The sequence below is a fragment of the Crocodylus porosus genome, unplaced genomic scaffold, assembly GCF_001723895.1.
Source record: "Crocodylus porosus isolate Cpor-Errol unplaced genomic scaffold, CroPor_comp1, whole genome shotgun sequence".
Classification (NCBI taxonomy): Eukaryota; Metazoa; Chordata; order Crocodylia; family Crocodylidae; genus Crocodylus; species Crocodylus porosus.
This window is the reverse complement of record NW_017728916.1, coordinates 8,925,833-8,939,149: the sequence shown is the minus strand read 5'-3', so window position 1 is coordinate 8,939,149 and position 13,317 is coordinate 8,925,833. Positions and strand designations below refer to the sequence as shown.

General features: G+C 47.6%; 1 protein-coding gene across 1 annotated transcript in view; it reads left to right on the top strand.

The window, feature by feature from the left end:
- GPC4 (glypican 4) overlaps positions 1-13,317 on the top strand; it is a gene marked incomplete at its 5' end in the record, with an annotated part of 96,143 nt that overhangs the window by 8,267 nt on the left and 74,559 nt on the right. The window lies entirely within an intron of this gene.

Below are 13,317 nucleotides of genomic sequence, written 5' to 3'. Positions count from 1 at the left end.
TTTTAAAAAAAAAAAAAAAAAAAGATCCTTAATTGCCTCTCGTTATTCTGCAAAGATCTAGTTGGTCTAATAAAAGATATCGCCTCTCCCACCAGTCCCGATTCCTTTTGCCTTTAGACCAATACAGGTACAACCTAGATGCAGACACTCGGGCGGGAGGCTGTGAGTGGCCTCTTTCAGATTTAAAGTCTGTTCTGTGGCTCAGTAAGGAAGTGTCCAGGACCCGTGACCAGCCCCTCCTTATTCAAGCAAAGTTGTGTGCCTGCAAAGGGATGGAGTAATGGCAAGAGGCCCTCCCAGCTTTCTGCAGCATAGAGAAAAGCACTGCACGGTCACAGAGGACTCCCACCCCCCCAGCGAGGACTTTGATATTTTTTTGTTTAATGTTAGTCACTAGGGGCAATAATCTCTCGGCATTCTTGACATTCTTGGTGCCTTGCCTTTCTTTTGGGATTATGAAGAAAACTCCCCTCCCCCTATGTCTGATATAATGTTACAGGAGAGCTGTTCACTTCTTTATTTTTTCCTCGCCCCCACCCCCCCACGCACCCTCCACAAAATCCTTAATATCAGTTGTGCTTTGCCAGGTTGTTCTGCATTCTGCAGTGCCGGGGGGAGAGGAAATGCAGTGTATTGTACCCGTGCCTCTTCCAGCTCACGGTGCCCGGGTTTACAAGAAGGCATTTCATTAATGCAAGGCATTTCATTAATGCAGGAAAACAAAAGGGTTTCTTGGGGGGCGGTCTTCTGCGTGGAAATTGCTTCTCAGCCTGGTAAGGGCTTTCCTTCGTGCATTGTGGGGCGGTTTTGTTCTGTCTTGATTCTCCTTTGCCCTCTCCTAGTCCTTGTGTGGCAGGTAGCTTGGGCAGAGCTGCTGCTGAAATGCTGCCTGGGTTCCTGGGATGTTTATAGCACCAAAGTGGCCAAAGGCAGCAGTTGGCAAGCAGGGTTCAGGGGGAAAAGAGCAGCTTAGTGAGCAGCTGGTAAAAGGCATCTGAAATCTCTTTGGGCACCTCTACACATTCATTAATACGTTTTTGCTAATGCACCTTATATTAAGGACCTCCATGGACAGGTTACTAGAAAAAAAGACACATTAGCCTATTTTAATGCATATTAGCATGCACAGCTTTTTTGTGACGCTTTAATGCGCATTAAAATAAGGTAGTGCACATTAAGGCGCATGTGTTGATGCTCCCCTAGTGTGTCAAGGGGTGTAACGATACAGGCTGCATGAGGACGGCGACACCTTTTCTCCCAGCTTGGCTGGTGCTGGGAGGGATAGAGCCAGAGTCTTCCCACCCTCTTCCTTTCCTGGTGCAGGAGGGGCCCCTGCATTACCGGGTGTGTGTAACTGGGGGTCTGATGTGCCCTTGTGGGGCTATGGAAGAGCACTTGCTTAACGGAGAATTTCTTATGACTGCCAGAGCACTGGGCTGGCCAGCAATGGGACCCTAAGGTGGTTGGGGGAATAGCAAAGTGTAAAGAGGGTAAAGACTGCAGCTTTGGATATGTTCCCCAAGGCTGGAGGGTCCCAGTGGCGAACATCCCAAGGCAGGCTGGATGAAGCGGAGTGACCATACATACAGTGTACGGGAACTGCCTCAGTGCTCATAGGTGGGTGCTAAAAAACACTTCTCTGCATTGCAAAGTCTTGAGAAGAGACTGCACTTCTGTGTTGTTCTGGGTACAGCAGCATGCACGCCTCTCTTAAAACATCTGGCATGCTATTGAGGGCTGCCCAGTACTGGTTGTTCTCTGAAAACAGTGTTTTGGTGTCCAGCTTTTCAGATTTTTTGGAAATCAAGCAGGTTGCAAAGCATACCTCCACCGTGGAGTAGTTCTCGAGGAGTGGGGGGGACGCATGTCTGCTCCTTCAGCCTTGATAGTGCATTTTTCTTCGCACAGACTTTATCTGCTGTTGAATTTGGAAACCAGAAAGGAGGAAACGTATTTGTGGTGGTCATCACTGACTTTTCCCTTGGTGCGTTATAACTTCAACTGCGGGAATGTGCTTTGATGGGAGAGGTAGCTCGGGAATGAAATGTTTTGAAGAAGCAATTCTCTTAATGTTTCCAATTTAAAACTTGAGAGTTGACTGGTGTTTTAAACAAATTCAGATGGGGCAAACGATGAGAAAAGCTTAAAAAAATTTCTCAGCATTTTTGTGGGAATAAGGCTCATTTTTGTGTGGGGCACACTGCCGTGTTCAGAAGGCGTATAAGTATTTGGGACTTAAACATCGTCAGTATTGGTGCTGGGTTTTTTAATATTCAAGGGAAATTGGCTTTAGTAATTGAATTTCTACCGAACCACAGGAACCAATAGCTGTTCTTTCCCCAGGTCACCATTGGGTTAGTTATAATCGTGTACGGTGTAGTTAACTCCTCGGGGTTGGTATTGCTCTTCTACAGATGAAGATGCTTTCGGCAGCAACTCATGAGTTTTGGATGTCCAGTTTGAAATGCCTTCCAGGGACCCATCCTAGGAGAATTGGATGGTCTCCTGGTGTTTCTGGTCAAAAATGAATGCACCTGCTTATTATAACTTGGGTCACAAAGGGTCTAGCTGCTAATTTCATTCTTCTGAGTACACCTGCAATAAATATCTGCAAATTAACTACACTGACTTTATAACATCTAGTCAAGAGAGGGTGCTTCTTTGTCCTGGCATTATTGGTCTTGGCACAGTTCTGCCACTTTTGCACGTTTGCTGGGTTTTGTAGGAGCAAATGCCATATCCGGCTTTCCTTAGGCTCTGCTGACATAGGGCCTGTGTCGTATTTTTTGCATTCGTGGCAGCGAGCACTGAACACTGTGTGCTGTGCCTGGAAGAAGGCTGTAGTCATTTCGAAGGCAGGAGGATGTGAGGACGGGATGTATCTCTGTTTTAGAGAGAATGAGGAACGGCATGAATGCTAATGAAATCGGCACAGCAGGCAGATGGAAAGCTGTGCCGTTCTTCATGTGCTGTCCAAACAAGGTCCTGGTCCTGGTCCTTCAGCAGCGGCCTCTAGATCTGCAGCTTCTAACGTGCAAGGCTCATCTTCACTATGCCGAGCTTTTGTGGTGTCTGAAGGGCTCAAAGCCTATTTGGCTTGCCTGTCTTCCGGTGCTGGGTGCTGTCACGCTTTGAGAAAGCACCCTGCAATGCAGGGTGTAGCTGCATTATGGTACCAGCTGGTTTGAGGGAAGTGGCCCCAATATTGAAGATGCTTGAACAGGGTGGATCGGGGAGTCACATGGGACAAATTCATTACGATGCTCCAGGGTTGTTGGTTGTAGCTGTGTTGGTCTAAGGACAGTATGGTTGTAGCCGTGTTGGTCTAAGGACATATTAGGTCTACCCAAAAAACCTGGCTTGTATTAGGATGCTCCGTACTTTTCCCATGTTCCTCGCTTGCTGTTTGTCCTGCTTGGTAGCTGTTGTAGTGATTGCCAGTGGATAGTTTTGCATGGCAAAGCTTGTATTGATGTATCTGCCATTTGAAGCTGAGGATGTGCTGCATCCCAAGTGCAGTTTGTCTCTAAGGCAGTGGTTTTCAACCTTTTTTTTTGTGGGCCCCTAAAAAGTTTTGAATGGAGGGGCAGAGCCCTTTGAATTGTAAGTGTGAGTATTCACTTACTTTGGTTGATCATAGTCATGTCTCGCAACCCCCTTAGACATAATGTGCAGACCCCCAGGGGTCTGCGGGCTACAGGTTAAAACCACTAGTCTAGGGAATCTTTCAGCACATTGGAAAGAGCAGGGTATTTGCAGAGCTGCTGAAGCCAGTCTTTGATCCTGCGTGGATGTGTGATGCATTTGTTCTAGTCATTTGATTGGGGTGGATGTGGAAGCAATATACGGCAGTGACTTGGAACCACAAGTTTAAATTATGCATTTGTATGGGATTGGTGTTACATTGATGTGTGCCTGGGGGGGAAGTTACCCCTTGGAAAGTGTGGACTAACTTCTTGCCTGTGTGAGTTATAGTAATGTACCCACTAGGTGATGCAATGCAAATGGGCTGCTTTGGCACCTAGCGGCTATGGGTAACTGGTTTGGGAGAGCTGGGCATGTATCTCCGGTACAATCTGGGGTAAGTTACTCCATGGTAACTGTCATGTGTCCACGTCCTGTCTCACTGTGACTGTATGGGAATTGCTGCTGTGTCATACAATTTGCCGGCGGCTGGGAGTGGGTGAGAAGTTGGCTGCATTTTCCAAGGAGGATGTGAAGAAAGGAAGACACAAATAAAGAAAGGCATCGCAACCAAGCTGCAGGGTGAGCCCTGGTTCTTCTTGCAGTCCTTTTATTTCCAGATATCACAGGGTCGGGAAGGATTTGCTGGCCAGAGAGTCTAGCATCAAGGAAGCCTGGTTGGGTTTGCTTGGTCACCATTCGGGTCCAAAGCTTTAGATCACAGGCCTTTCTGGTGGGTGGCGATAACTCATGTCTGATGCACCAGGTTTCAATAATTGATTTTGAACGTTTGAGGTGGATTTCAGTGCAAACTTTTCACCTCTTTAGACTGTCCTTTGTGGATTCTGTTTTCACAGAGCTGAACCTGTTTTGATTCAGCATTCCTGGAATATAAAGGCCAAGCCAGGCTGAAAGGTAGTTTCTGCTGTCTTAAATACACGAGACTCTTGTTTGAATGCCTTTATAACCAACTGGCCAGAAGAGTTCTTTATATTAGGGAGACTTTTTCTTTAAAGGTAACTTTACCCTGGGAAGATTAAAGAGAAAGTTGACTCACTCTAGTCAGAATGAGCATTGTTAAAGGAAGGAGATTTGCTTATAATGAAGGTAGCCCTTTTTTCCTCCTCTTACAATTGTAAATGGAAACCCTTTTACACTTGCTGTGCTGTCTTGGGCCATTCCCGTGCAAGAGGAAGGTGAGATACTATGTAGGCGGAGGAGCTAGGGCGATTATAAATCAATGCAAAGTCCTCCTTTAAACTTTTTTAATTAAAGAAAAATTCCAAAATCTACATGTAAAGTGTGTGTGAAGTATTACTAGCTCCCATTTCCCCCCTTGGGTTTTGCGGAAAGAAGGTGTCCTTAATTAGTTGTCTCTAGGGCTCTGTCTACACTGCTTTATAGTGGTGACCTTAATGTTTCCCTCAAGCCTCCACCTTCTGACCAGCTTGACAAGCTCCGGCACCACTCCAGCCTACCCCATGTGCAATGTCTAACCGGAAATTTTTTTTAAAAGTCCTCCAGCAGCAATCCCATAATTCCCTATTGCTGAATTCAGCCCCTCTCTACCCTTTTCTTGCCTCTACTACCTGTAACTGGAATCGGACGTGGGAGGGGAGACGAGTCGCTTGCAGAGTGGTTCCCACAAGGGCTTTGCTGGGGGACCAAGTAGCCTGGTATGGCCGGCGTTGGTGCATGCTGCACGGGGCGATGTGGAATGGGAGCATGGCCCGTGAAGCTCTGGCCTGTTGAAGACATTTTAGACATCATTTATCAATTGGAGGGAGCAGCCCTGGACCAGACATGCTAGGATAAAAGCATGCATTTAAAACAGGATAGCTCCTATGTTTTCAAGTAGCGGGTGGTGCTAATGGGTTGAGATGACCAGCTCTCCTGCTAAATATTAGTCTCAAGCGGTTAATGCCTGTTCAAGTGTAGTTGGCTCTGCTGAAGGTAGGATTTGAAAACCTGGTATCTGTCAGGCTCTGTTTGTTTGTTTGTTTTAAAATTCTGCTTTTATCATAGCCTGGACAGACCCTGGGACTCTCCTCTGCGGGAAGAAACCCAGTGCAGCAATAAGGGGCAGAGCCGCACGTAATGATATTTAGTCCATTCAGAATGGAAAACTCCTGGCCCTATAAAACCATACGCTTCTCTTTTTTTTTGCGGGGGAGGAAGGGAAAATAGCATCTGTAGCATCTCCCTTAATGACTGGGCAGTATTAATATAACCATTCTGGTTTGCTTTCCTGAGCTCTTCTAATGAGATCACTTTTCTTCAGTGCAATGGTGTGTCAGTGCTGTTGCGTGTACTTCCATCCTTGCTGTGCAGAAGGCTCAGTGCCTTCGGTAGAAAAAAAGTTGGCTTTTTCCTTGCCGGTCAGTTTGCTTAACATGCTTTTAAGTTTGACCTTCTCCTTGCCACCAAAAGATCCAAGATAGCAGCTTTTTAATTGGGGGAGAGGAAATGAATTTGCCTTCTGTTGCTGAACCAGTTTCTGCAAGAGCTAGGTAACGTTTTGGCGTAACAGTGCATCGACGCGGAGGTTTGTGTTAAATCCAGTTTGAGTAATCACTCCGTTCAATTCTAATCCTTTTATAATAAACTCACTTTTAGCTACTGTCAGGAGGGGAAATCTCAGGACAAATTTCATCAGCCTGTAGGAGGATAGTCTGGAAACGTTATCTCTGAGATCCACAATTTCAGAAGCACTAATCTCTGACAGTTAACATACATCATGGATGCTGTTTGTGTATATTAGACTGCTAGACTGACTGTTACGGCCTGACCTTGATGTAGTACTTGTGTGTTCGCTGTGTTTGAATGGCGGAGTCACCGTATCATGGGTTTACCGCTTGTTACTAACAGCCTTTACGCTGGCTGGGCTGCAGATAAGGTCTCGCCAGATACTGCCATAAATACCGGAGGGTGAAAATCTAACATAGATCATGGTTTCTTTAAGTGCAGGAAAGGGCAATATTCTCAGTGACCTTTCGCAACGGTCAGTGCCTCTCATGCCATAGCTAATTTTTAAGGGCACTAAGAAGAGCTACAGTGGCTGCATAGATGCTGCAGCGAGGGCCAGTCCTTTTGACTTGAGCCAGCTAGCTTCGGCGCTGTGGGCAGTTTAGCCACGCAGCCCATGGCTCAGCTTGGACTAGCCACCCAAGTACGTATCTGGTTTCTTGGGTAAGCATTGGAGCCTGTGCAGAGATCTTTGCTGCCAGGGATACGCTGCTAGTCGGCTTCAGCCTGCTACGTCCTTTTTAATGAACAAAATTAAGCAAAGCGCCAGGTTTCAGGGGTCAGGAAGGCAAAAGCATGAATTTTTCCTCCTCGTCAGTATTTCAAAACACCAGCCCACGCTTGATGGAGCCCACACTTGAATGACTGATGAGTGCATGTCTTCTCGAGGTGCTCTGCACCCGATGTGTTATCCTGCGTTACCCTGGCCCATGGCTGCTTAGGCCACATGAGTCAAATGCAGCCAGCGGGTCCATCTCCCGTAATGGGGCAGTCCCTAACATATTGGAATAGCAGCTGGAAAACTGGAAGGACTTGAGCATCTGCATCTGAGTCCGCAGGAACCATGTGCCTTCCTCCTTTTGGCATCAAATGACTGTTTTTTTAATTATATTTTTTTACCCATCTGTTTTGGAACGACGTGCTGCCTGTGGAAAATGATCGGCTCGGTTATTAGACGGAAGATGGGAACAGGTCGGGCTTGGTAACACTCTCTGTCCTCCATGGCCTCAGCTCTGCTCTGTTCCTGCAGCTTTTGTGCCAGTCTTGCTCAGACCGTCGGTTCCTCTTTCTGGAAGAGGGTCCTGATCCTGTAATGAACCAAGGTCCCAATCCTGCAATGATCCCTTTTCCTGTCTAGGATGAGGAAAGAGAGGACATCTGACTGCCAGCAGGGTCCCTAAGGCAGGAGTGATGCATCTGAGCAGTGTGGACATCCACCGGAGGATCAGCACGGCATCTTGGGCAACTGCTGATACAGCGCTCTGCTCGTTCCTGATAACGGGGATCAATAAGGAAAGGAGGTGCAAGTACAAGGAGTGGCGAAAGCCAGCTTGGAGCAAAGCCATAATACTTTATGCAATAGTTTGGGCCAAAATCTGATCCCTGCCCCCACAGGCCTGTGCTTTGGGAACTGGTCGACAGAGTGAGTAGCAAGGAACTCACTTGAGACTTTGTGCTGTCACTTAATGCAAATGCCCACCCCTTGTTCAGGCCCTGATCCAGCGGAGGGGGAGAAGCATGACGTTTGAGGGGGGTGGGAAGCATGTGGGCATCCTCACCGAGATCCTGTGTTGCAGGCTCGTTAGAATTTCGCCTTCTACCTTTTTTAAAGGCTCCTTGTCTTGCATGAGGCCACGTGTCTTGGCTCGCAAAAACAGCCAGCCTTTTCAGAGGGCTGAAACCCACCGTCTCTGCCAGGACAGTTCAAAAATGCTTATGCTCTTCTTGGAGATATAAGAGCAGCCTCATGTCTTGCATCCGTTTCTAAAATGCAACGTGTAAGTAGATCAGTCTGGCTCGAGTAACTGGGACCTCGGTGGTCATTGTGGGAGCATTTTAGACATGCAAGCATACTCATGAAGTCCTCTTCTGCCCCCGCCCCTGAAGTGAAAACTTAGCAGGAAACTGAAAAATAGGTCTGGCGAGTAAAGGTTAATTTCCAAATATCCAAATATGCACAAAAGGCTAAAGGAGATTTCCTCCTTGTTAATGAATTATGGCTTTAAAATATTTGCATTATTTCCTGGAAGATTTAGGAATAATTATACAGTACTTAGGGGCAAGACATTGCCAGATAAACTTAACAAGTCTATAATTTGTACTTGAGGCAAGGTTTCCTGTAAATGATAGCTCTGTTTTAATTTTATAATACTGCTTCCAAATGTTTGCTGCTTATGGATTGCTGGCTACATGGGACCCATGCGTTTGGAGTATTATTTTTATGGACAATAACTGCTGTGTTAGGACGGTACTTCTGCACTGGGCCACCTTTTTTGTTCACAGCTGCTTGTTATCCCATCCTGTGTTGGACTATGGCTGCTTAGGCCACGTGAATAAAATACGGCGGGCAGATTTCTCCTCTTTATTGTGCAAAATGCTCTGTGCTATTTTCGGATAACCTTCTGCTCTGCTGGGTTTTTTCTCCCCCCCCCTGAGTTTGAGAAAGGACCGGTGAATAGTTTTAATGCACATACTTTATTTCCATTACTCAAAGCAAGAGTCATGCATAGTTACAGCCAAAGACACTTCACCAGCTCTGGGGATAACAAGATAGCTGACAGACTGGAATGCAGATTTATCAGGGGTAAAAACTGGCAAAACTCCTTCTCCTTCTTCTTTTTAGATAGGCCTTTCTTACTGTCACCCAACATGTGCCCATCACCAGCTTTAACCCTTTGAACTGCGTGCCTAGCATCGGCAGGAACATGCGACAGAGATTAGTGTGTTTTCTATGATTGAACCGCTTTGCCTCAGACCGTGGTTTGGTTCAGTTGTTCCTCCCCTTGCCCTGTAACTATGAATCTTTCCAGAAATGTTTTTAAGAGCTTTTATTTTCAAGAGCCGGTCTTTGCACCAGATGTCTGGGTGTATGACCACAGAATGTGAATTTTGCTTTCTATTGCCTTTGCGCTGCTGGTGAGGGAGACGACCGGGCAGCTGAAAATAGGATGATGTAGTATGAAATCAGCTTTCTTGGGGATTTGATTCATGTTCATTCCTTTCTCTCTCTTTTTTTTTTTTTCTAAGCAGAGTATCTCATTGACTCGGGTGACACAGAACCACAAGTTTAAATGATGCATTTGTATGGGATGGTTTGGACAGGGATGATCCTGCCCCAGGCAGGGAGTTGGACTAGAGGTGACCTCTGGAGGTCCCTGCCAGCCTGACTTCTCTAGGATTGTATGATTTTTATCCCCTTTTTTTAGTAGTGGAAGGCTTTTTGGCCAACTTTTTGCCCCCCCCCCCCATCTTGTGTGTCTTGAATTATGCCCGCTAGGGGTTCTTCCAGTGTGGGCACAGTCACTTCTTTAGCTGTCTACAATTCTTGGTGTGTCGCTGTGATTGGATACCCAGGCTCTGCTTCTTGGGAATCCCAAACCTGGGGTATTTAATAGAAAATTCAGGTTGGGAGGGACCTTTAGGAGGTCACATCTAGTCCAACCCCCTGCCCAAAGCAGGACCAGCCCCAACTAGATCGTTTGGAGAGAGCGTTTGGAGGATTTGGAGCGAGTGTCTCTCTCTTCTTGTTTTAATGAGCTCTTAACTAGCTGCCTGGGTGGGTGGGCGGGTGTGCTGCACTGGTAGTTATTTTGGTGGGTCTGCTTCGTGACTGAATGAGGCATGAAGAGAATTTCTGTCTCCGATTTAGAAGTGAGAAGCTGCTTGGGAATTGCGCGGTGCTTTGTGTTTCGGAAAACGGTGATACGTGGGGGCGGTGCGGGCCAGTGTGGGGGACTTGTGGAGGGGAGCAGCAGTGAAAGCAACCAGTGCAAGCTCCTCTGAAGGGCATGGACCCCTTCTTATGTGTGTTTCCAGTCTCATTTTATTATCAATATCAATGCACGCGCTTCCTGTTGCAAAGAGTCAAGACCGGGGCATGGTGTTCCCTCTCCTGCTGCGTGGGTGGAAGGTGGGAAACTGCTTAAAAAAGGAGCTTGCTTTGACCCACGGATAGAAAATGTAGGGTTTACTTGTTTGTCATATGTATGAGACAAACCTAGCCATGCATCAGGAGGTTTGCAGACTGGAATTGAAAGCCACGTGCACAGTCTGCCTGGTTCGGCATCTCTGCTAATGTGCTGCTGGAAGCCCCTCATTTGCAGTCTTGAGCCCGACAGCAAATCCAAAGCACGATTTCTCTTCTGCAGCCAGGCAAAAGGGGGCAAAGCAGTTGCAATGGCCGGTGGTGCCCCTTCAGTGGAGAGCTTATTGAGTCCTGCCCCTGCCGATCGTGGTGCCCGACGGGTTCGTCCAGGAATGAGAGCTGGCGTTGGCTGTTGCTGGCAGTGAATGGATGGGGTGGAAATGATTCAATAGTTTAATGACTCCATGTTTTGCCTGCGATGAAAATGTCTCATCCTCTGCTGCATCTTAGCAAAGCCTTCCATTAACCAGCTTGCCCTCCGTAGCGGGGTGCTGACTTGTGCAATCTTGTTTCCGCTCCATTTTCCAAAGGGCTCGGTGTTTAGAGATGTTAGGAAGTAAATGGGATGAGAACATGTTTGTTGGAAGCCTTCCCCCCCTCCGTACACCCCCACTTGGCCTTTTCCATATGGAGAAAATGCAAAATTTGGCAAAGTTCAGAGGGTGGCGGCGGCTGCTATTTGGGCTTTCTAATCCTGCCAGCCTCCTCCTCCGGTGCCAGTGCCATGAGCTGCGAAGAGCGAGCCAGTGGCTGCTTGGATGGCAGTGCTGGCATCGTCACAAAAGCAGCACTGTGCAGAAGCAGAGATACCATCATGCTGGGTGGTCCTCCACCCATGGGGTGGGACTGGAGATAAATGCACTACTGTAAGTGCCACTGGCGGCTGACCTTTTAGACAGCCTCTCCGTCTTGAGACAGTGGCCTGTAAGGAAGAAGAGGTTGGGGTCTCTCCCCCTTTACATTTTTGTCTCCTTCCTGAATTTCTGCTTCCCTTCCAGCTGAGTATCCGACACTCAGAGATTGTCTCAAAATCGTTCCTGCATTTCAGAGCGACTGTCCAGCAGGGCGTGGGTGGGAGGACAGGGAGAGCGGCTTCGTCCTCGGGGCAGGAGGGAGAAACAGCTGGAGGGTGACCTGGTAGCTAAAAGCCAAAAGTCCTTCACTTCCTCTTTGTTTTCGGATGTCTTCCTTCTGTGCATGCTACTACAGTTTCCCCAGTCGCTGCTGTTCATTAGCAGGGCAGTGGTTTCTGCACCCGTGGAGCTGGATGTTGCTTGGCGTGCTAGGTGCTGTATGTGTGCAGGAGAGAATGTGGTCCTGCCTCAAGCACTGTGCTCTAAAGCCCTGACCCTGTGGTGTGGTGCATTAGCTTGTAGCCCCCACCAGCTGTTCCTAAGGAGGAAGGAGGCCCTCAGCATACACAGGACTCCAGGATAATGTTTATTTTTACATTATTTTAGGATGTTTCTTATTTCCATAGACTTCATGAGGGAGGGAGACAGGCCCTCATGCAATCTCAAGGGCATCCAGACATGGGCAGCGAATGGAAATGGTGCAGTTATTTGTGCACCAATATGTTGCCGTTTCAACGGGGTAAAGTGGTAAAAACCCAGGACGGCTTGGTGACTCCTTCACCTGCTGGGCAGATGAAGAATCCCTGCCCCTCCTGGGATGCTGGGCCAGGTCTGCAGGCTGATTGCAATTAGCAAGTATTGTTGGTAGCAGCTGTTCCTTGGCGGCTGCTGCTCTGTTGTCTGAGCATGATGGCACCGTTTGGACCCTGGGAAATGCCGTTTCCTGGAGCATTTGCTGGTGGAAACTCTTGGAGCTTGGCCCCTGCACCTTGCTGCCTTCATAAAGGAGGCCTGGAATAGCATCGTCCTGCACAGTCGAGTCTACATGCCCGTTACAGCAGCTCCCCTAGTGTTGCTCTGTCCTTGTCTTTTGTTGGTGCTGATGCAGCTGCTTTCCACATCTCTCCTTTTCCATCGTCTGCTAAACTTCTTTTAGGAACAGGCTTCTCAACCAACAAACAGAGCATGTGTTTCGAAAGTGGGGTGGTGAAGAGACTGGCCTGCTCTCCACGTGGCGGTCATGTCACTAGGGCCTGTGCGATGTGATGCTTTCAGACTGTATTGCAGAGCTGGTCCAAAAAGAGATGGGGCTGGGATATGGGACTAAGGGGAGGGCTGATGGTTGTTTCCAGGCTGGCTGCGATAGACTCCACCAAAGGGAAGGGCAAAGCAAAGATGGCATGAGGCAATTGGGACTCATAATAGAGGTGATAACTTTTATTAGACAAACAAGATTTTCGTAAAAAAAATAAAATAAATTCTTTAATTGCAAGCTTTCAGGCACAAACACCCTTCTTCAGGTATTGGAGGAAAAGACTTTTATACCCCATGTGCACCCTTGAGCTAAGAGAATAGGGCTGCTCTTGATCTTCTTTCCCCCTCCTTGGCTGCTACTGGGTGTTTGAAGACAGTAATAAGATTAATGAACCTCTTAACAATTCTTCTTGCCCTGTCCCTCCCCTCCAAAACAGCTCCCATTTCTCATAGAAGGTCCGAGATGCATCCTCAATACCACGTTTGCTGGCTGTGTCCTGAAATGCATCCTATCTCATCGCAGTTGCCACATGATGGCAAAGCAGAGCAGGCCACTTGCTGTGTTATCCAGGGATTTGGTAACTTCTGCAAACAGGGCTATCCAAGAGCTTCCATGTCCCTAAAATCTACTAGCATGAGGCTGCTTCATTCATGGTCATTGCCTTGCTTGGCAGTGACCATGGATGAAGGCAGTGACCAAATCTACCAGGCTGCTTCATTGCCTTGCCTAGCAATGACTGTGGATGAAGGCAATGACCTAATCTACCAGGCTGCTTCATTCATGGTCATTGCTTTGCTTGGCAATGACCAGGGATGAAGGCAATGACCAGATCTACCAGGCTGCTTCATTCATGG